Below are 21,510 nucleotides of genomic sequence, written 5' to 3' on the forward strand. Positions count from 1 at the left end.
GTGCCACCTTTGGAATTCTTTTTTGTCAAAGACCTGATATTTTCAGGAAAATGTATAATGGATGTGGCGTCTCGAATCTACAATTTAAAATTTACATTGAATACTTTGAATTCAAATTCATTTCAAACTTCATTGTTGTGCCACAATGTGGCCTCCTCTGCTGAGGGTTTTGTGGACTTCTGTTGCAGCTGATGCCACCTTCACACTATATCATTGTGCCACCCTGCGGGCTCCTGCTGATACTGATGCCACCTCCACACTATATCCTTGTGCCACTCTGTGGCTTTCCCTGTTGCTGCTACCATGTTGCTGACACCTGTGGGCTCCTGCTGCTGCTTCTTCTGCTGCCACCTCCACACCCTTATCATTGTGCCACTCTGTGGTCTCCTGTTGCTGCTGCTGCCGCCACCTCCACACTCTTATCATTGTACCACGTTGTGGCCTCCGGTTGCTGCTGCTACTGATGCCACCTCCACACTATATCATTGTGCCACTCTGTGGCTTTCCCTGTTGTTGCCACCATGTTGCTGCCACCTATGGGCTCCTGCTGCTGCCGCCACCTCCACACTCTTATCATTGTGCCACTTTGTGGCCTCCTGTTGCTTCTGCTGCTTCTGCTGCCACCACCTCCACACTCTTATCATTGTGCCACTTTGTGGCCTACGGCTGCTGCTGCTGATGCCACCTCAACACTATATCATTGTGCCACTCTGTGGCTTTCCATGTTGCTGCCACCTGTGGGCTCCTGCTGCTACCGCCACCTCCACACTATATCATTGTGCCACTCTGTGGCTTTCTATGTTGCTGTCACCATGTTGCTACCACCTGTGACCTCCTGTTGCTGCTGCTGAAGCTTCTGCTGCAACCTCCACTCTCTTATCATTTTGCCACTTTGTGGCCTACCATGTTTCCGCCACCTCCATAATTTGTCATTGTGCCACTCTGCAGCCTACGCATGCTGCTGCCAACTGACCGATGTCTCCCTGGAACATCCTGTGATTTCCATAATGCTGTTTTCACCCTCCACCACTCTATGACGTTGCCACTGTTTGGTTTTCCCTTCATTTCATCTGTCAGAAGGATGAAAAGCTTCAGGATAGATAGCCAAAAGCAGGAGTGGATACAGAACACACAGGACATGCAAGTATCTGTTAGGATCAGTGGATCCTCTGGACCACCGCGGGAGATGTAACTAACCAACACCCGGAATCGGAGCCTAGCGGCACCTGGTATTCACCAGAGCCCGCCGCAAAGTGGGTTGGACTTGCTGCGGCAGGATACCACTAGGTCGTTCCCAGGTGTGACTAGCCCACGGTGGCAGCCGAGGTCGAGGTACCTTAGCGGATGACAATCTCGTAGACAGGTCCAGGCACAGGGTCAGGGCAGGCGGCAGAGATGCAACGTCAGGTCCAAGTCCGGGGTCAGCAACAGGAGGTCCAGGCAGGTGGGAACGGGAACACAGGCACACGGAACACAGCAACACGGAGGAACTCGGGTAACACAGGACACAGGAGCGGGAACACACAGGAATACACGGGAACGCAGGAATACACAGGAACGCAGGAATACACAGGAACGCAGGAATAATCGCTAGTAAGCTTTCTCTAAGGCTATGAGGCACAAAGATCCGGCAAGGGTAACAGGAAGAGGCAGGCTTATAAAGATTTGGGCAATATGGCCAGCGCCAATTAATGGCACGCTGGCCCTTTAAATTTGGAGAAGGTGCCGTGCGCGCGCCCTAGCAGTCGGGGACGCGCGCGCACAGCGGAGGGGAGCGAGCCAGGAGCCGGGACGGGTAATATGCGCTGGCGGCGCGCTGGCGGGGCCAGGCGGCACGGGTGAGCACATCACGGGTCGCGGTACCACCCGTGACAGTACCCCCCCCTTCGGCCTCCCCCTCCTCCTAGGCTGGAGGAACCTCTGCAGAAGACTACGATCCAATATGTTGTCCTCTGGCTCCCACGACCTTTCTTCAGGCCCGAACCCCCTCCAGTCAACCAAGAAGAACCGCTTCCCCCTCACCGTCTTCATGTCCAAGATCTCTTTTACCTCATAGGTGTTGGTAGAGTCCGCCACTGGAGTAGGAGGAGGATCTTGCTGGGAGAAGCGATTCAAGATGACAGGCTTGAGCAGGGAGACATGAAAGGAGTTCGGGATGCGCATGGTGGGAGGAAGGCGCAGCTTATAGGCCACAGGGTTAATACGCTTCAGCACCTCAAATGGACCCAGATAGCGAGGGCCAAGCTTGTAGCTGGGAATCTTCAACCGGACATATTTTGAAGACAGCCACACTTTATCCCCTGGAGAGAAGATGGGAGGAGACCTGCGTTTTTTATCGGCCTGAGTTTTGGTGCGGGCAGAGGCCTGAAGCAGGGACTGACGAGTCTGTTCCCAAATAGCTTTAAGGTCCGTTACCAACTCTTCCACAGCAGGAACATCAGCAGACACGGAGAGAGGTAGGGGTGGACGTGGATGTCTTCCATATAGAACAAAGAAGGGTGATGCACCAGCAGACTCCGAATCCAGGGAGTTATATGAGAACTCTGCCCAAGGTAGCAAAGTGGACCAGTTATCCTGACGGGCAGAGACAAAGTGACGCAGGTAACAGCCCAAAGTCTGGTTAACTCTTTCAACCTGTCCATTAGACTGAGGATGGTACGCAGAAGAGAAGTCCAGTTTTATCTGCAGTTGATTACACAGGGCTCGCCAGAAGCGGGAGACAAACTGGACCCCTCGGTCCGAGACAATGTGCAACGGAAGTCCATATAGACGAAAGATGTGGGTGAAGAACTGGCTGGCAAGGTGTGGAGCAGACGGCAGGCCTGGCAGAGGAACAAAATGAGACATTTTGGAAAAGCGGTCGGTTACCACCCAGATAACGGTATTGCCAGATGATGGTGGCAGATCTGTAATAAAGTCCATAGCCACGTGAGACCACGGGCAGGTAGGCACGGGTAACGGCAACAGAAGACCAGCTGGTTTTTGTCGTGAGGGCTTATTACGAGCACAAGAGGTACAGGACCGCACAAAATCCCGAACGTCCTTGACCAAATCAGGCCACCAATAGAATCGGGAAATTAGGGCCACAGAGCGCTGCACCCCAGGGTGCCCAGCCACACGAGAGGAATGTCCCCAGGTCAGAATCCTCTTTCGAAGTCCAGGTCGCACATAAGTCTTGCCGGGAGGTAATTGCCAGAGGTCCACCGGCGCTGCCAGCACAAGTCTCTCAGGAGGAACGATGTATCTCGGGGCACAGTCCTCCCCCATAACATCCGAAGCACGGGACAAGGCGTCAGCCTTGATGTTTTTCTCGGCAGGGCGAAAATGGATTTGGAAGTCGAAACGGGAAAAGAAGAGAGACCACCGGGCTTGACGCGGGTTCAACCGCTGAGCCGACTGTAGGTATTGGAGGTTCTTGTGGTCAGTGTAGATGCTGACTGGAAATCTGGCTCCCTCCAACAGATGACGCCACTCCTCCAAGGCAAGCTTGATGGCCAGAAGCTCACGATCTCCAATAGAATAATTCCTCTCTGCAGGGGAGAAAATTTTGGAGAAGAAGCCGCAAGATAGAGTACGGCCCCTAGGCCCCTTCTGCAGAAGAAAAAGCAGACTTTAATCTCGTGAAGGCCTGGTCAGCCGCTGGGGGCCAGCAACGAGAATTGACACCTTTCTTCGTTAGCGCCACCATAGGAGCTACCAGAGTCGAGAAGTGAAGAATGAATTGTCTATAATAATTTGCGAAGCCCAGGAATCTTTGAATAGCCCGTAGTCCCACAGGGCGTGGCCACTGAAGAACCGCAGATAACTTGTCAGGATCCATTTGCAAGCCTTTATCGGAAATAATGTAGCTGAGGAATGGAAGGCTTCTTTGATGAAACAGGCACTTCTCCAGTTTGGCGTAGAGATGGTTGGCCCTGAGGCGGCTGAGCACTTGCCGTACATGGGAATGGTGGGACTCGAGGTCAGCAGAATACACAAGGATGTCATCCAGGTAAACCACAACACAGCGGTACAATAAGTCCCTGAAGATATCGTTGACAAACTCTTGGAAAACGGCTGGCGCATTACAGAGTCCGAAAGGCATAACTAAATATTCAAAATGCCCATCACGGGTGTTAAAGGCGGTCTTCCACTCGTCGCCCCTCCTGATGCGGATAAGATTGTAGGCCCCACGAAGATCCAACTTGGTAAAGACTCTCGCACCACGTAGGCGATCAAACAGCTCAGTGATCAACGGCAGAGGATAGCGATTCTTAACGGTGACTTTGTTAAGACCGCGATAGTCAATACAGGGGCGGAGAGAGCCATCTTTCTTGGTGACAAAAAAGAAGCCGGCGCCTGCCGGAGAGGTGGATTTGCGAATGAAGCCTCTTTGCAGATTCTCCTGGACATACTCGGACATGGCGGCTGTTTCAGGTACCGAGAGCGGGTACACCCGACCCCGAGGAGAAGATCCAGGCAGCAGGTCGATGGGGCAATCGTAGGGACGATGTGGAGGAAGGGTCTCAGCTTGTTTCTTGGAGAACACATCCGCGAAGTCCTGGTATGGAGCGGGAAGCCCCCCCAAAGGCTTAGGAGACAAGGTAGAAGTCCCAACAGGGAGCGGATGTAGAACCTTCATACAGTGTGATGAACAATCCGGACCCCAGCGGAGAATCTCCCCAGAAGACCAGTCCAGAACAGGGGCATGATGTTGCAACCAGGGGAGACCCAGCAGGAGAGTGGAAGTGCACTGGGGCAACACAAAAAAGGACAGTCTTTCTCTATGTAATGCTCCAACTTGCAGGAGCAGGGGTTCTGTACGAAACCGGATGGGCACGGAGAGAATTTGGCCACTGACCGAGGCAATGGACAATGGCTTCCTGAGACGAACCACCGGGAAGTGATGCTGGGCGACCAGGGCAGCATCCATAAAGTTCGCTGTAGAGCCCGAATCCAGGAAGGCGGAAACTTGGATCTGGGTGCCAGTGCCAACGCTGAGGAGTGCTGGCGTTTCCCGGACATTGGGGGCGGACAGGACAAGCCCGGATGAAGTGCCCTGGGCTGGCACAATACATGCACAGGTTCTCCTGACGTCGCCTGGAACGCTCTTGTAGAGAAAGCCGGACTCGGTCCACCTGCATAGGTTCATCAGCAGAAGATTCAGCCGGGGGCTGAAGCGGCTTTTGGAATACAGGTGCCAGGCGAGGAAGACGTCTAACACGGCCTTGGGGGTACTCGGAGCGTAGTTCCTCAGCACGCTCCTTAAACCGCACATCAATTCGAGTGGCCAGGGTGATTAGACCACTCAGAGTTGACGGCAGGTCCCGTGCTGCCAGCACGTCCTTGACCTGCGCAGAAAGTCCTTTCTTGAAGGTAGCAATGAGGGCCGCATCGTTCCAGGCAAGTTCAGAAGCCAGGGTGCGGAACTGAACTGCGTACTCTCCCACAGATGAGTTACCCTGGCGCAGATTCAATAATGCAGACTCCGCAGAGGAAGCTCGGGCCGGTTCCTCGAAGACTGACCGGAACTCTGCCAGAAATTCCGAGAGGGTAGCGACAACTGGGTCATCCCTGTCCCAAAGAGGAGTAGCCCAGGCCAGGGCCTTCCCGGAAAGGAGGCTGAGGACAAATGCCACCTTGGACCGCTCTGTGGAAAATTGCGACGGCATGAGTTCTATGTGCAGGGAGCACTGGGTGATGAAGCCCCTGCACATCTTGGGATCCCCGTCATACTTGCCGGGCAAAGAGAGACGTAGCCTGGATTCAGCAGCAAGAAGATAAGCCGGGGTAGCAGGAGTCGCAGCGGCCACCTCAGGAGACTGTTGCTGATGCTGGGTTGCTAGCAGCTGTTGCAGCATGGCGGTGACTTGCTCCAGTTGATTCCGTTGTGCAGCAATCTGCCGGGACTGGTGGATCACGATGTTGGCGAGATCAGGCTGACTGGGAGAAGAAGCCTCGGCGGGATCCATTGCCAGATCTTACTGTTAGGATCAGTGGATCCTCTGGACCACCGCGGGAGATGTAACTAACCAACACCCGGAACCGGAGCCTAGCGGCACCTGGTATTCACCAGAGCCCGCCGCAAAGCGGGTTGGACTTGCTGCGGCAGGATACCACTAGGTCGTTCCCAGGTGTGACTAGCCCACGGTGGCAGCCGAGGTCGAGGTACCTTAGCGGATGACAATCTCGTAGACAGGTCCAGGCACAGGGTCAGGGCAGGCGGCAGAGATGCAACGTCAGGTCCAAGTCCGGGGTCAGCAACAGGAGGTCCAGGCAGGTGGGAACGGGAACACAGGCACACGGAACACAGCAACACGGAGGAACTCGGGTAACACAGGACACAGGAGCGGGAACACACAGGAATACACGGGAACGCAGGAATACACAGGAACGCAGGAATACACAGGAACGCAGGAATACACAGGAACGCAGGAATAATCGCTAGTAAGCTTTCTCTAAGGCTATGAGGCACAAAGATCCGGCAAGGGTAACAGGAAGAGGCAGGCTTATAAAGATTTGGGCAATATGGCCAGCGCCAATTAATGGCGCGCTGGCCCTTTAAATTTGGAGAAGGTGCCGCGCGCGCGCCCTAGCAGTCGGGGACGCGCGCGCACAGCGGAGGGGAGCGAGCCAGGAGCCGGGACGGGTAATATGCGCTGGCGGCGCGCTGGCGGGGGCAGGGTGGCACGGGTGAGCCCGCGACCCGCGATGTGGGTCGCGGGACCACCCGTGACAGTATCCCATTTGCTGCTCATCTCTATTCTGGATCAACTCCTGTTTGTTTTTTGGCTTTAGCAATACTGATGGAGTATTGACCGATTGAAGAGGACACTGACGGATGAAAAGAAGGGCAAAATGATCAGTGAGGTCAATGCAGAATTACTGCCGACACCCTCTCCACTCTTTTGGGGGGTTTCTACATACATCCGCGTGTAACTGAACAGGTTCTGTCAAATAAACCAAAAACAATACGTCATACATATATAAATACTGTAGAACATCTAACAGTACTATGTACCAGAAGAGCCAAAAGCCTCTTTGAATAATCACATAAAATACCAAAAGAAGAAGCAAAAGAGGAAAAGAAACACAAGGCTACAAAATGTGTTACATATCAAAAGACATAAAAACTATATACAAAATAAAAGATAAATGCATCAAAGGACGAGATACATAATGCATGCCAGGTAATAGGTCCTGATAAAGTAAAGTATCAAAAGAGTAGTACAGATAATAAGTAATATAAAGTCACAAAAGCACATATAATATAGCAAGAGGTAATAGACCATAGACACTAGTATACGTATACATGCTTACAAAAAGCAATAAGGTGAAGAGTGTTAAAAAGCGGACACTGACGGACGAAATGAAGGGAAAAATGATCAGTGACGTCAATGCAGAATTACTGCCGACACCCTCTCCACTCTTTTGGGAGGTTTTGTATCAGGGATTAACAGAACAGGTTCTGTCATAATCTATGGAATCATCTGATGTCAGTGTAAAAAGAGTGCACTCTTTGATGTTATAGTGGGATCTTGGCCCTCAGTTCGATCCTTTTGAACTGGCACAGATGTTACCTTGTCAGGCTGCATTCCCGCTTCGCTTATTTGGTGAAGTTCACTTCCATGTGTAAGTGCACATGGAAGTGAAGAGTAAAGCGATTCTAAGAGCCGCGGCTGTCATGTGCTTGTCATACTTAAACACAGCATTGTTTGAAGACCAAACCACGCTCCTTATGCATATTTAAGCATGGCACAATGCTCTATAACACTCTACAGGCTCTATGCAACCAGGAAATACCTGGTTTTTAACGTGATTCCTTATGATTCGATTCGAGTCTAATTAATTTTTTTCAAAAATTCGGCGAATCGGGACGAGTCGAATTTTAACAAATTCGCCCATCTCTAATGACAGCAAATCAATTCTGACAATTCAGATTGCAACACCTGGGGGCGGGCAGATATAGGGGGTCATTTACTAAGGGCCCGATTCGCGTTTTCCCGACGTGTTACCCGAATATTTCCGATTTGCGCCGATTGTACCTGAATTGCCCCGGGATTTTGGCGCTCGCGATCGGATTGTGGCGCATCGGCGCCGGCATGCGCACGACGGAAATCGGGGCCGTGGCCGAACGAAAACCCGACGTATTCGGAAAAACCGCCGCATTTAAAAACCGAAAATGTGTCGCTTGGGAAGCGCTTACCTTCACCTGGTCCAGCTCGGTGTATTCCGGCGCGTTCAGATGCTATTCAGCGCAGCAGCACCACCTGGTGGACGGCGGAGGAACTACCTTCATAAATCCCGTCCGGACCCAAATCCTGTGCAGAGAACACGCCGCTGGATCGCGAATGGGCCGGGTAAGTAAATGTGCCCCATAGTGTTGATTGGTGAGTCTAGGACAGTACCAATCACAACATTTTTGTAACATCATACCAAACCATCTCTGGAAGAAAGTGGAAACTTCAGTATCTGCTCTGATATACTGCAAACATTAACCCCTTAAGGACCAGGCCCTTTTTCGTTTTTGCGTTTTTATTTTTCACTCCCCACCTTCAAAAATCTATAACTTTATTATTTTTCCATGTACAGAGCTGTGTGATGTCTTATTTTCTGCGTAACAAATTGCACTTCGTAGTGATGGTATTAAATATTCCATGCCATGTACTGGGAAGTGGAAAAAAAATTCTAAATGCAGTGAAAATGATGAAAAAACACATTTGCGCCATTTCTTGTAGGCTTGGTTTGTACAGCTTTCACTGTGCGCCCCAAATGACAGGTCTACTTCATTCATTGGGTCAATACGATCATGGGGATACCAAATTTGTATAGGTTTTATAATGTTTTCATACATTTACAAAAATTAAAACCTCCTGTACAGAAAAAAAATTCTTCATTTTACAGTGTTCTTGCGCTAATAACTTTTTCATACTTTAGTGTACAGAGCTGTGGGTGGTGTCATTTTTTGCGAATTCTGATGACGTTTTCAACGCTTTTATTTTTAGGACTGTGCGACCTTTTGATCACTTTTTATAGAATTTTTTCTATTTTTCAAAATGGCAAAAAAATGCAATTTGCAACTTTGGGCGCTATTTTCCGCTACGGGGTAAAACGCAGTGAAAAACGGTTATTATATTTTGATAGATCGGGCATTTTTGGACGCGGCGATACCTAATGTGTTTAGGATTTTTACTGTTTATTTATATTTATATCAGTTCTAGGGAAAGGGGGGTGATTTGAATTTTTATGTTTTTTTAATATAATTTTATTTTTTTGAACTTTTTTTAATTTTTTTTTTTTACTATTTTTCAGACTCCCTAGGGTACTTTAACCCTAGGTTGTCTGATTGATCCTATATATATATATATGGGGATTTTGCATACCATCTATTACAATGTGCAGATCGCACATTGTAATAGATAGCCGAGATCATGATAGCCTCGGATCTTTATGTGATCCGAGGCTGTCATGACAACGGATCGCCGCTCCCCGGTGACGTCACGGGGAGTGACGATCGGAGCCAAGATGGCGGCACCCGCGCGCCGCCGGCTCTTTAATGCCGCCGGCAGCTTTGCCGGCGGCAATCAAAGGGTTAACACCCGCGATCGGTGCAAGCACCGATCGCGGGTGTTAGCGACGGGCATTTGCTTCATCATGAAGCAAATGCCCGGTAAGTATGAAGAGGGCTCAGCCCGTGAGCCCTCTTCATACTCCCCCATGCGCAGCAAGACGTAAGGGTACGTCTTATTGCGCTATGGGGTTAAGCATCCTGAACTAGTGCTGCTGCTGCCTGTCTTTTTTTGCATTCAGCAGCTGCAGCATCCCCATCCCTAATCTAATTTTTGTTACAGGAGATTTTATTATTTAACTTTTGGTAGTTTTTGCACGCTGTGTGCATCCTAATCGGCTTCATGTTTCATTGTTCAGCATCTGTGCAGCTTTCTTTGATAAAGGAGGCATTTTTTATTCTTTTGGCATTTTTTTAAAATTGTGCTTTATACAAACCATCAGCTGTTGTTCACTGCTGAAAATCACTGTTCCAGCGTCTGTGCTTTTTTTTTTGGCAGAACTTTTATTTCCTATGTAAAGCTTTATTTTATTACTACTATGACTTTTTACACTGCGGTTTTATTCTAACATAAGCACAAGCAATGTGCAAGTCTCATAAGTAGGCTGCAACACCTTTTGTTTGTTTTTTTCAATGACTAAATCCTCCCTAAATATCTCCAGCTCACACACAAATATATAATATCAGCTGAAACCCTCTATAGGTCAGGGCTGGCTACTGGTTTTAGTAGGCCTCTGGGCACTAGAGCCTTAGTTGCATACCTCCCAACTTTTCACAAATAGAAAGAGGGACATTAACCACGCCCTTAGCCACACCCCCTTCTCGCTGTTCAGTGATTGTTTTCTTTCAAAGCTGAATTTTACAAAGGTGATCACATAATTTTTGAAAGACTCAGAGTGCGGTTACATGTACCACTAGCGCTACATTTACAAATGCAACGCTAGTGTATTGGGCGCGTCTTGGCTCAATCGCATTTGCGTTTCCAATGAAAGCATGTGATCACTAAGCAATCACATGGAAATGCAAATGAGATGGGGCCGAGGCATTTGCTCATGCGCTAGTGTTACGCGTGTAAACACTACCCTAGTGGTGCGTGTGACCGCACCTCGATGTGTATACATGCAATATGCAATAGTGTCCTCAAGAATGCCCACACGTGCCCATCTGCTTCTTGGCACCATCTGAATGGTGAGCAATAAGCTACATTCACACAATGTATGCCCGCTGTAACGTAGTACGGCGGGCATACACCGGTGCAGGGGAGAGGAGCAGGGGATGAGCACAGCTCACCCCCGCCGCTCTCCATAGGGATTTACAGCGCACGGCGCCGTATCACATAGAAAGATAGGACATGTCCCATCTTTCTATGGGCTACTGAACAGTATGGTGCCGCACGTGTGCTGTACCGTAACGCTCCCGTACAGGGCCGTGAGCCCATAGAAGTGTATGGGGGACGTATATTGGCCGTATATATGTCCCCCATACGTTCATGTGAATGCAGCCTCATTCTGGTATGGAGTTAGAGACATTAGTTTAATCCTGCATCATTAATGGCCCGTTTAATTTTTGCATTTTTCAATCCTGAGCTTTTTATATTTCTCCATGTACAGAGCTGTGTGATGGGATACCAAATTTGTAGGTTTTATAATGTTTTCATACATTTACAAAAATGAATCTTCTGGCGCTAAGAACTTTTTCATACTTCAGTGCACGTGGTTGTGGTTGGGGTCATTTTTTGCGAGATGAGATGCCATTTTCAATGCTACCATTTTTAGGACTGTAAGACCTTTTGATCACTTTTTATTACATCTTTAATATTTTGCAAAATGGCAAAAAAGTGGCATTTTTTGACTTGGACGCTATTTTCCGTTACGGAGTTAAACTCTGGGAATAACTGTTATTATATTTTGATAGATTGGACATTTTCGGACGCGGCAGTACCTAATGTGTTCATGATTTTTACTATTTATTTATATTTATATCAGTTCTAGGGAAAGAGGTGATTTGAATATTTATGGGCTTTGTTTATTTTATTTTTTTTACAATTTTTCAGATTATCAAGGGTACTTTAACCCTAGGTTGTCTGATTAATCCTACCATATACTGCCATACTACAGTATACTACAGTATGGCAGTATATGGGGATTTTCCACATCATCTATTACAATGTGTAAATCACACATTGTAATAGATCGGTTACAATCAGACACGTGTGGAAATGCTTTGTAACCTGCAAACTTTCAGTCATGAAAGTTCACAGGTTATAGCGAGGGTGCAAGCGCCACTGTCCACCTCTCTTTCATGCCCTCTTGGCATGGAAAAGGTGTGAGGAGCAAAATAATCGCAATGTCTGGCGGTTTGCAAGGCGTTGCGATTATTTCAGGGCTTGTACATCACAAAACTGACACACAAGCCCTGATAAATGTCTTCTATCATACAGTCACTGACCTTACTCACTGATGGGAGTAGTTGTCCTCCCTGGTCCCTGCTGTGGAGATGGTCAGTGTAGAGGTGGCAGCGATGTGGTCTCTGTCTGTGCTGCCACCCTCCCCCTCCACAGCTATCAGGAGCTGCAGAGGAGTCTCCTATGGCCGAGTCACCTCTCCTGGAAAGAGAAGGAGGGGGAACAAGCAGGAGCTGCAGGGGAGTCTCCTATGGCCGGGTCCTGCACTGACTCCGGACAGCTCTCACAGGGGGGAGGGTCCGGCCCGGGGGAGGAGGAGGGGGAGTGCTGGGAGCTGTCAGCTCACTTCCTTGCAGCCTCGCTGCTCCAGAGCCCGTGTCTCTGCATCTACAGCAGTGTGTCCCGGGACCAGGAGACGGGACTTCGTCTCTCGGTCCGGGACAATGGCAGGAAAAGCGTGAATATCTCTCAACCGCCCGGGGCAGCGGGACATTGGTGTATAACCGTGAATGTCACGCTGAAACCGGGACGGTTGGGAGGTATGTAGTTGGGTCCCTTTTCAGTGAATTCACGTGGTGACTTTAAATAAAATATTCCCTAATTATCCTTCCCAAACAGCCCTGTCATGGTTCTATTATACCATAGATTCATTATACACTGCCCCTCTTACCAGGCGCTTCTAGGCTGCTGGGGACTGAGAGGTAGCCGTGTAGGCCCCACCAGCACCTCTCGGACCTGGCAATGCCTGGGCATGCCTGGTGCTGGTGCTAGCCCTCCTATAGGTAATAAATTTACTCAATTCTAATTCTCTGTGCAACAATGCCCTCTCCTTCTCCAAGTATCCACCTACTTAAAGTGTGTAGCATAGGCTGCTCTTAAAATCTTATCACAGCCATGCTTCAGGGTGATATGACTTAAAGGGAACCTACCACCACAAATCTACCTATAAAGGTAGATCGGGTGGTAGGTGGATCAATGGGACGTGAGGATAGCCCTTTTAAGGGCTAATCCTCATGTCCACACACTTTTTTGTTAACTTTTATTAAACTTGTATGCAAATTTACTTATGCGGCTACTGGGGCGTGGAGTAGCCGCATCTGAGGTTACACGAGGCGGCTACTCCACGCCCTGGTAGCCTCTTTTCCCCTCCTACTCACCATCTTCGGCGTGCAGCTCCGCGTAGATGCGCGCCCTCTTCCAGCGATCCTGCCGCCTGCGCATGCGCAAAAGAGCAGGCCCGCGCCTGTTTCGGAGTAGGAGGGGAAAAGAGGCTACCGGGGCGTGGAGTAGCCTCCACGTGTAACCTCAGATGCGGCTACTCCACGCCCCAGTAGCCGCATAAGTAAATTTGCATACAAGTTTAATAAAAGTTAACAAAAAAGTGTGGGGACGTGAGGATTAGCCCTCACCTTTATAGGTAGATTTGTGGTGGTAGGTTCCCTTTAAAGGAAACCTACCACTTAAAAGTGGTAGGTTTATACACATATACATGGCACCAGCTCAGGGTGAGCTGGTGCCAGAGCATATTTTTGTTAGGGGAACAAAGCCCCTATCGCAGAATTATACGTTATATTAACTTATAACTCGCCGCACCGCACTCGGGCTCGGCGCACCATGCGCGCGCCCGTGCGCGCGCCGGATTCTGAAGTGCAGAAGAGCCGGTGACGTCACAGAGCTCTCCGGCACACGCGCGCCTGTGCAACTTAGCACGGGGAAACAGGCCGTTCTTAGTTGCACAGGCGCGCGTGTGCCGGAGAGCTCGGTGACGTCAACGGCTCTCCTGCACTCAGGATCCGGCGCACGCACGTTAATATACAAGTTAATATAACTTATAATTCTGCGATAGGGGCTTTGTTCCCCTAACAAAAATATGTTCTTTTAAGTGGTAGGTTTCCTTTAAGACTGGCACATGACCCGTTTACATCATCACAGGTCCTAGTGCCTTAAACCAGGCAGGGAGAGAGGGTTTACAGTGGTCAGGAGGGTCTGGTTAAAAAAGTTTTTAAAAAGTGTAGGCAGCACTCCAAAAATCCTAAATTCCAAAGGATGAAGTTTATTGAAACAGTGGCGATGTTTAGTTGTGAACAGCCTTTATCAAGCAATTTAACAAGTGAACCCATCCGGGTTTATATAGGAAATACATGGTACAACAGTTAATACAAGTGGGTGTGTCTTAAAGTGCATAGAAATAGATTTATGCATATAAAATTGATACACATTTAAAAAAATAGATACATTTCTATACACAGTAGTAAACTCATAGATATCAGTGCTAAATATATACATACTAGAGCATGCTGTTGAATAGTAATGTTTTAGGTGTGATTAGGTGGTTAAAATACCAGATATCCCATGGTTCTCCTGTCAAACAGTGGCCATATATATTTATAGCTTTATTAATTTTTTTTATGGGCATTATTTTTAGGACACTATATGGTGTTGCCCTTTACAAACATGGCAACGAGTGTCTCTGGATCGCAGTGCGCAGATTTTTTGCTGCGGGCGCATTGGGACTACAGAGACACCGCTACATGTGATCCACTGGAGTGGGATGTAAAACAGAGGGAGACACGCCCTGACCCAATAGAGATATATTAAACACCTATTCACTCCTGATACATTACTATGCACACTTTACGGATACAAAATGTCCCATTATGTATATATTTAGCACTGATACCGTGCATAGAAATGTATCTATTTTTTATACATGTATCAATTTTATATGCATAAATCTATTTCTATGTAAATCATGCACCTTCCATTTTAAGACATACCCACTTGTATTCACTGTTGTACCATGTATTTCCTATATAAACCCAGATGGGTTCACTTGTTAAATTACTTGATGAAGGTGGTTCACACCAAAATGTTGCCACTGTTTCAATAAACTTCACCCTTTGGAATTTTGGAGGTTCTGCACCACCTCTATTGAGGTTTTTATCCACCAAGTGGGCTTGTTTTTCTTCTTTATATAGATATAAATGTATATATACATATATATAAAAAGAAAACTACATTGAGTTCATAAACATAAGTAAATACTTTAATGTTAGGTTTTATGTTTTGTATCCCCACACATTTTGAAGCAATAAATACACCTTGTGAATAAAGTTTACACACCTTTTAAAGTTACTGAAGCACAACGTGTATACATTATCCCACCAAATACTGTATACACACTCATAATGATCCCATTCCCTTCTTTTTTAGAATGTAAGGGAATGGGATAATTATGACTGTGGACCATGTAAGGCTTCTTAACATTAGCCACCAAATACTGTATACAGTATTTGGTGGCTAATGTTAAGAAGCCTTACATGGTCCATAGTTGTTTCTTAGGTTACAACGTGTATACACACACACTCTGAATAAAAATGGCCTATTTATCCCATAGATCCTTTTCTGTGGAAAAGGGCTATGCCTCGGCAGCCAAAAAGGGGAGGCTGTCCCATTCCTGTATTCATCCGATGCAACGATTCATTCAGATGCAACGTCAGAGTCTAATCCGGGGTCAGCAACAGGAGGTCCAAGCAGATGGGTACGGGAACACAGCACACAGGACAGCAGCATGGAGGAACACTGGTAAACAGGAACACGGAGGAGCTCAGGTAACACAGGAAAGCAGGAGACACTGGAACGCAGGTAAATCGCAGTAGAGCTTTCTCTCAGGCTGTGAGGCACAAAGATCCGGCAAGGCAGTAAGGAAGGTGCTGGACTTTTAAAGGGGAAGTGATCAGCCAGCGCACCAATTAGCGATGCGCTGGGCCTTTAGATTTCCTGAAGGTGCCACAGGCCCGCCCTAGGAGGCGCGCGCACGGAAACCGGCAGAGAATTAGGAACGGGGAGAGGTGAGATGCGCTGGTGCCGCACCTGGGAGCCCCGGGGAGCACAGGTGAGCCTGCGAACCGCAATATGGGTCGCGGGACCAGCTATGACAGTAACCCCCCCCCTTCGGCCTCCCCCTCCTCTTGGGCTGTAGAAATCTCTGTAGGAGATCATGGTCCAGGATGTTGTCTTCATGCTCCCAGGATCTCTCCTCTGGCCTAAACCCCTTCCAGTCAACCAAGAAGGACCGCCTACCCTTCACCATCTTCATGTCGATGATCTCCTTCACCTCATAAATATCCAAGGAGTCAGCCACCGGAGCAGGAGGAGGTTCTTGCCGGGAGAAGCGGTTCAGGATAACCTTCACCTCATAAATAGGGAGACATGGAAGGAGTTCGGGATTCGCACGGTGGAAAGAAGGCACAGCTTGTAGGACACCGGATTTATGCGAGACAGCCCCTCGAAAGGACCCAAGAATCGTGGGCCAAGCTTGTACCCAGGAATCTTCAACCGGATGTATCTAGCGGATAACCAGACCTTGTCACCAGGAGAAAAAACAGGAGAAGGCCTGCGTTTCTTGTCAGCCTGGAACTTGGTACGGCCGGAAGCCTGCAGCAATGAAAGGCGAGCCTGCTTCCAGATGGTCTTCAGATCTCGTATTAAGTCATCCACAGCAGGAACATCCGTGGGAACAGGCAGAGGCAGAGGAGGATGTGGATGCTGTCCATAAACGATGAAGAAGGGATAAGGACCAGAAGTTTCAGAGTTCAGGTAATTGTATGAGAACTCCACCCATGGTAATAAAGCGGACCAGTCGTCTTGGTGGGCCGAGACGAAATGGTGAAGGTAGCAGCCTAGGGTAAGGTTGTCCAGTTTCACCTGCAGCTGATTACATAGAGATCGCCAGAAGCGGGAGACAAACTGAACTCCTCAATCCGAAAAGATGTTTAACGGAAGTCCATGCAGCCGAAAGATTTGGATGAAGAACGGGCTGGCAAGGAGCTGGCAATCTGATCCGCAAAAACCCGGGGCAATTCGCCACATCGGAAGTATTCGCAAAACCTGATGGAATCGTTGTCCCGCGGACCCATAGTAAATGAGCCCCATAAGCTCAGCTTTATATAAGTTTATGCTTCCTATTCCTGACATTATTGGTCCTGGAGGATTCTCTTGGTCTTATTGTACTTTGGTAAAAACTAAATAAAGCTGTTGTCAGGATTATTCTTAAAGAGGACCTATCACTACCTCACTTATGTGTAGATTATCTGTAGGGGCTGCTACACAGATTCAGGGGCACTTAGAATTTTCCTTTTAGCCCCCACAGTTACAGAGTTATTAGTCTCTAGATATGACCATTATAATATGTGTTTGGTCAGAGAGGAGGAGCTGGTGGCGTGTGTTTTGCTAATCTTCTCTAATTCTGTCATTTCTCTATGTGCATCTAAAGGCTATGTTCACACACATTCTAATATTCTGTTGGCACCACATTTACACCAATTTTACAACAATGCAATGTTACACGTATTGGTAAACATGCATGCTATGTAAACGAAAACGCAAACGCTATTTACACATAAGTGCAAACAAGACATCAGCACATACACCACATAAGCGTAAACGCGCTGCAAACAAGACATAAATGGCATGTAAATGTAAGTGTAAACGCAAACATGATGGCAAGGAAGTGTACGCAAAAACACAAGTCAAACCCGACAAACGCAAATGCCATTTTAGCGTAAACGTGAGGCAAAGGCAAATACCAAGCTTAATAAATGGCACAAATTCAATATAAATGGAAAATCTACATATGCGTAAATGCTAACACCAATGGTGCAGCTACACACATGTATATACAGTGGAGAAAGAAGTAGTACAATAACATCTAGGTTCTATATGTATCCCCCCTGGGGTCTCCTTATCATACTCCACTTCTATTGTTAGCTCCTACATAAGCAATGTGGTTGGCTTAAACAAATACAACACCTATCTAAAGAAAAAAGCCACTCCGACCAAAAAAAATGCAAAAAACATATATATCTTTATTAGCTAATCAAATGATACACAATTTAAAAACAGATAACAAGCTGGTCACATAAAAGGAAAACAAGGACACTACACAAAATCAGACAAATGTTGCAGGGTGATATATGGGTATGGGTGCTACTCTCCTGAGAGAGATGTGCCAAGAAAGATATGCTATGAGTCCAAAAAGGGAATGTTCCTAAGGTAGTTTGGGATCAATATGCAATATTTAAAGTGCATAGTGCCTATAACTCCCACATATCACATAGGACTGGTTCACATATTGATTTACATTGAATAGGCATACCTTGCTGTAAAAGCACATAAATTCATTAAGCCTATCACAATAGCAGCAAAACAAACGTATTGCACATACCCATTGTTATTGGTTCGCCTGCTGTCTGAAACAAATGCCCCCACGCGCGTTTTGGCGCTAGCCTTCGTCTGGGGGTAATGTATAATTGAGACACCTGGGTTTTTAAATAAGCAGTGACCAATCATGAAAGAGGAAGAAACGCCTCTGTACCTGTCATAGATGTCATTTCCGGTCAGCGTTACTGAGCGCACGCCATCCGGGGGGGACACCCCCCCCCGCATCCCGCCCAGAACACATGACCCGCCACGTGACGGTGACGTCACAGCGGGACACGTGATGCGGGCAGCGGATCAGGTGATCGGGGGGTGCGTCCCCTATCGATCAGCAGCGCGCACGCTCGGTAGGGGACGCACCCCCTGATCACCTGATCCGCTGCCCGCCTCACGCGTCCCGCCGTGATGTCACCGTCACGTCGCGGGTCACGTGTTCTGGGCGGGATGCGGGTGGGGGGGGGTGTCCCTCCCGGATGGCGTGCGCTCAGTAACGCTGACCGGAAATGACATCTATTACCTGACAGGTACAGAGGCGTTTCTTCCTCTTTCATGATTAGTCACTGCTTATTTATTTAAACAAAATACGTTTGTTTTGCTGCTATTGTGATAGGCTTAATGAATTTATGTGCTTTTACAGCCTAATAGGTATGCCTATTCAATGTAAATCAATATGTGAACCAGTCCTATGTGATATGTGGGAGTTAAAGGCACTATGCACTTTAAATATTGTATATTGATCCCAAACTACCTTAGGAACATTCCCTTTTTGGACTCATAGCATATCTCTCTCTGGAGAGTAGCACCCATCCCCATATATCACCCTGCAACATTTGTCTGATTTTGTGTAGTGTCCTTGTTTTCCTTTTATGTGACCAGCTTGTTATCTGTTTTTAAATTGTGTATCATTTGATTAGCTAATAAGGATTTATGTTTTTTGCATTTTTTTTGGTCAGAATGGCTTTTTTCTTTAGATAGGTGTTATATGCGTAAATGCACCTCAAACGGTGCATACACGTAAACGCGCTACAAATGGTGCATACACATAAACGCAAACATAAATGTGAGATAAACGGCACATAAGCGGAATTGTGCCACAAATGCAGCAAAGCGTAACCGTGATGCAGTGTAGGCATAACCGAGATGTAAACGTTCCGTAAGCGTAACCATAATCCAAACAATGTGTAAGCGTACCGCAAATGCCGTGTAAGCGTAAACATGTTGCAAACACCTTGTAAATGTGACGCAAATGCCTTGTAAACATAAACGTGGCGCAAATACCTTGTAAATTTAACGTAGCAAGAACGCCTTGTAAGCATAAATGTGACGCAAAAGCTGCATAAGCGTAAATGTGATGCAAACATCTTGTTATCATAAACGTAATGCAAACTTCGCATAAGCATAAACGTGATTCAAACATCGCTTAAACGTGATGCAAACGCTGCATAAAATGTAAATGTGACGCAAATGCTGTGTAAGCCTAAACGTGATGCAAACGGTATGTAAGCGTAAACGTAACAAAAGTGTCACGAAAGCGTAAATGTGATGCTAAAATCCACCTTCTTATCTATACCACTACCTGGGACTGGAGTCTAAGTGTTACCTAGTTTTCTCCAGAGCCCGCCGCAAAGCAGGTTGGACTTGCTGCGGCGTGGTACCACCAGGTCGTTCCACAGGGAGGGCAGGCAATCTTGTAGTTGGGGACAGGCAGGAGGTCAGGACGGCCAGCACAGGATCGGAGACGGAGATGTAGCAACAGGTCAAGGCAGATGGCAAATGAGCGAAGTCAGAAACGGAACTGGGGTCACAACGGGTATTCACAGTAACAGCCCAAAGCATAAACTCAGCTTTCTCTAGGGCTCTAGGCACAAAGATCCGGCAGGGTATGATGGGAGAGGCAGGTTTAAATAGCCTTATGGGAAAATGGCCAGCACCAATTAATGGTGCGCTGACCCTTTAAATTTCCTGAGGCCAGCGCAAGCGCGCCCTAGGGTATGGGGACGCGTGGCATGGAGCGAGGCCGGGACTCGGGAGTGAGGACAGGTATGTGGCACTGACGCTGCGCCTGCGGGGAGCGAGGGACACAGGTGAACCTCCGATATGGGTTGCGGGACCACCCGTGACAGTACCCCTCTCTTCGGCCTCCCCCTCTTCTTGGGCTGGAGGAATCTCTGCAGGAGATCAAAGTCCAGGACATTGTCCTGCGGCTCCCATGACCTCTCTTCCGGCCCTTCCAGTCGACCAAGAAGAACCGCTTCCCCCTTACTGTCTTCATGATCTCCTTTACCTCATAGGTCAGTGGAGTCAGCCACAGGGGTGGGAGGAGGTACTTGCTGGGAGAAGCGGTTTAGGATGACAGGCTTGAGCAGGGTGACATGGAAGGAGTTCGGGATGAGCGTGGTGGGAGGAAGCCGCAACTTGTAGGACACTGGATTGATACGGTTTAGGACTTTGAAAGGACCCAAGAATCGAGGACCAAGCTTGTACCTGGATATCTTCAGTCAGATGTACCAAGAGGATAACCAGACCTTGCCCCCAGGAGAGAAGACAGGAGGAGGCAAGCGTCTCTTTTCAGCCTGGGTTTTGGTGTGGGCAGACGCCCGAAGTAAGGATTGATGAGTCTCTTCCCAGACAGAACTGAGATTCTGCACCAATTCTTCCACCACAGGGACATCCGAGGGAACTGAGAAAGGAAGCGGTGGGCGTGGAATTCTTCCGTAGACAGTAAAGAATGGGGCTGCGCCAACAGATTCCGAGTCCAGAGAGTTGTAGGAGAACTCTGCCCACTGCAATAAAGCGGACCAGTCATCCTTTGACTTTAACTTTGCGAAGGCTTCTTCAGCCGCCGAAGGTCAGAGGCGTGGATTAGCGCTCTTCCTGGTGAGCACCACGATAGGAGCGATTAAAGTACAAAAATGTGGGACAAACTGCCGGTAGTAGTTCACGATGCCCAGGAACCCTTTTGAATAGCTCGAAGACCTTATTGACGCGGCCACTACAGAACTGCAGATATTTTAGCAGGATCCATCTGGAGACCTTTGTGGGAGATGATGTAGCCAAGAAAAGGAAGACTCCGTTGGCGAAACAGACACTTCAGCTTGGTGTAGAGACAATTAACCCGTAGGCAGCCAAGGACTTGCCGTACGTGAGACTGATGGGTCTCGAGGTCTGGAGAGAACACAAAGATGTCATCTAGGTAGACCACGACACACGTATACAGCAGATCTCTGAAGATGTCATTGACGAACTCCTGGAAGACAGCTGGAGCATTACACAGTCCAAATGGTATCACAAGGTACTCGAAATTTCCATCTCGGGTGTTAAATGCTGTCTTCCATTCGTC

The 21,510-nt window shown here is 48.0% G+C and overlaps 1 protein-coding gene across 11 annotated transcripts in view; it reads right to left on the minus strand.

Annotated features, from left to right (window-relative positions):
• The window catches only part of ADGRL3 (adhesion G protein-coupled receptor L3), a 1,100,912-nt gene that overhangs the window by 945,393 nt on the left and 134,009 nt on the right, over positions 1 to 21,510 (minus strand). The window contains exon 1 of one of the 11 annotated variants that reach the window (XM_072113824.1): positions 11,996 to 12,238. The exons of the other annotated variants lie outside the window; for them this stretch is intronic. The gene's annotated coding sequence lies outside the window, so the exon portion shown is untranslated. Of the gene's footprint in view, positions 1 to 11,995; positions 12,239 to 21,510 lie in introns of those variants that run through there. 11 annotated transcript variants of the gene reach the window in all.

This window comes from Engystomops pustulosus, chromosome 1, assembly GCF_040894005.1.
Source record: "Engystomops pustulosus chromosome 1, aEngPut4.maternal, whole genome shotgun sequence".
Taxonomy (NCBI): Eukaryota; Metazoa; Chordata; class Amphibia; order Anura; family Leptodactylidae; genus Engystomops; species Engystomops pustulosus.